This window comes from Colobus angolensis, unplaced genomic scaffold, assembly GCF_000951035.1.
Source record: "Colobus angolensis palliatus isolate OR3802 unplaced genomic scaffold, Cang.pa_1.0 Scaffold80, whole genome shotgun sequence".
Classification (NCBI taxonomy): domain Eukaryota; kingdom Metazoa; phylum Chordata; class Mammalia; order Primates; family Cercopithecidae; genus Colobus; species Colobus angolensis.
Window position 1 is genome coordinate 6,684,442 of NW_012121821.1, and position 2,624 is coordinate 6,687,065.

The window sequence follows — 2,624 nt, forward strand, 5'->3', positions numbered from 1 at the left end:
GTAGCGGTGGAGGTGATAAGCAGCTAAATTCAGAATATATTTGTCAGGCAGAATTGATGGTACTGTCTGATGAGCTGTACGAGTGTGAAGAATCACAGAAAATTCCAAGTTTTATGCTTGAGCAAATAAGTGAATGGTGGTACTATTTATGAAAATCAGGAATTCTAAAGGAGCAGGAGATTTAGGGAATGAACAAAGGGGATTCAAATGTTGTTTTAGACACATTAGAGAAGCCTGTGCTTTTAATTTTTATCCCTTGCCATGGCAAAATTTTCAATACCATCCATACTTTTCTAAAAATGGGTGGCCTCCTTCTACAAGTTATACACAAACTCATTCTTCCGTTAATAGGGTATTTTTTTCCCTCAAAGTCTGGAATTTAACATAACACATATTTTGGAAATACACAAAACATGTGCCTATTAGTATGGACTACTTTTCAGGTAAAAGAAAGAAAATCTATTAAGATAGTCAAAAGAAAACCAAACTACCAAATGGGCAAACTTGATTAACATTACCAATAAAGATGAACTTTTTGATGCAACAGGACAATTTTAAAAATGTAGCATCTATTCTTACAGTAAGAATAGTAATTCTTATAGTAAGAATTCTTACTACACAAGCCTTTAACAAATGCTAGCTCATTAAATACCTACAGTACCCTCTAAGGTAGGTATTAAAAAATTTTAACAAACTTATAATAGATCTGGCACAAATAATAGGACAATTAAAGGCTTATTTTTCAACATGGCTTAAAGTGAATTCATCCTAAACATGGTCAGTGAGTCAAAGTAAGTAGTATCAAATATTGAAAGTAATAGTATCAGTGCATTTTCTCCTAACACTCCTAACCCACACGTTTATTATAAAAATGTTTGTTCTATCTCTTCCAGTAAAATACTCAAGGTAATAAAACTCTCAAATCAGACTTACACCCTCTGGAAGTCATTCTATAGAGGTATAACCAATCTTTTAACACACCATCTTATGGTTGAAGATGTTAACATGAGAGGAGGAGAAAGCAGAAAGAGGAAGGGACTATTTGGAGAAGACGGGGAGAAAGGAAGGAAAGACACAAATGTGTTGTTCCTCCTCGAATTTTCCTGAAGTGAAAAAAAAAAAATGAAGTAGAATATTTGATGAAATGAATAACCAAGCAAAACATTTTCTGTCTACACCAGTACCACTAGGAGTTGAAATAAATTCACACAATGTCTGCTATGTCAAAACACCTTACCTTCAAAAACATGACAGTTACCTTTTATTTTACAGTATGTTGTGTTTCTTGCTATTTCTTGCTTTTTACCTTCAATGATAAATGTAAATTGGATTACAGTGATTCTTTTGTAAGGAAAAGGTGAATTTTTAAAAGAAACAACCAACTGAAGTAGACATTTTATTTACTTCAAATTAACTACTCAAATAGAAAAGAACAATTTTCACATTATGAAGCTACATAATTCCAAAACACACATGCAGAGGCTCTTTTTAAGAACGAAATGTCTAGTAATTACAAAAAGAATGAAGGGTTTACAGACATACAAAGAAATAAAGGGGAATTATTGCAAAGAAAACAAGTTTAATTTCACTTTGAACGACAACGATTTTTCCGGAAAGCAGATACTTCACTCCTTTAAGTTTCCACCCAAGCCACAATAATTTCAAATGGTCCTGCGGATGACCCAGCTGGTCACTCTTGTTTATGTGCAGACTGGGGGGAATGAGAGTCAGAAAAAGTGCTATAAACCTAATTTGGCTAGAGCAAGTTCACACGACACGACCGTGCTTTAAACACTTGCTCTCCATTATGTACTTCCTTCCATCAGGTTGGAAAAAAAAAAAGGTGAGGATGGTGAGTAAATACACCAGTGGTTTCATCAGAGGGAAACTCACTACTCAGAAGGTGACGGTGACGTGGTGCCGGTCCCTGAAGTATGCGCACAAGCTCCGGAGGTTGCGGGAGCTGAGGGAGGAAACAGGGACACGGTTAAATTCGCTCCAGGTGGCGGGAGCGAGGAGGGGAAGAGTGAGGCGGCGGACGTGCGGGGGCGGGGTGTCCAACACAAACACAAACACAAACACAAACACGCTCAGCATCCCCGGGGAGGGCGGACTGAAGCCACCTCACCATTCATCGCCCCTGGACCCTGCGGTCCCCCTCGGACTCAGGGCCAGAGCTCTCTGCGAAGCAACCTGGCCCCAGGGAAACGGTAGCGGCCGCAGAAGCCCCGCTCTCTGTAACGGCCGCGGAGGAGCAGCAAGCCTCCCTGTGACTCGATGGGAGACAAGACGGAGCAGCGGTGAGAGGGCGGTAGGGGAGTGAAGCGCCTCTCTCCACCTTGTTAGAAGCGCGCTGGAAGCGGCCTACCCACCCCATCCTTGCTGCTTTGCAGTCGCCGCTCCCACCTTCCGCCGCCACCCGGAGGGAAGCCAGAGCGACGGGGGTCACGGCGGCGGTCAGAGGGTAAAGGTCTTGCTCCCAGCAGCCTCCGCGGTGGATACGTCGCCATCTTGGATCCGCGGGACAAGAAAATTCATGCGGTGAGTTTTTGGCAAATTTTCGGAAGTCTGGCAGCGGGGCGCGCGGCGGGGGCGGCGGATTCGGGGCCCCCGCAAGGCGGGGG

The 2,624-nt window shown here is 42.7% G+C and overlaps 1 protein-coding gene across 3 annotated transcripts in view; it reads left to right on the plus strand.

Moving 5' to 3' along the window:
• The first annotated feature begins 2,047 nt into the window (after window positions 1-2,047).
• Window positions 2,048-2,624, plus strand: part of CNOT2 (CCR4-NOT transcription complex, subunit 2) — a 110,613-nt gene continuing 110,036 nt past the window's right edge. The window contains exons 1-2 of one of the 3 annotated variants that reach the window (XM_011929320.1): window positions 2,048-2,183; window positions 2,253-2,541. The gene's annotated coding sequence lies outside the window, so the exon portion shown is untranslated. Of the gene's footprint in view, window positions 2,542-2,624 lie in introns of all 3 variants that reach the window. The other 2 variants (XM_011929319.1, XM_011929317.1) reach the window with 2 other exon arrangements.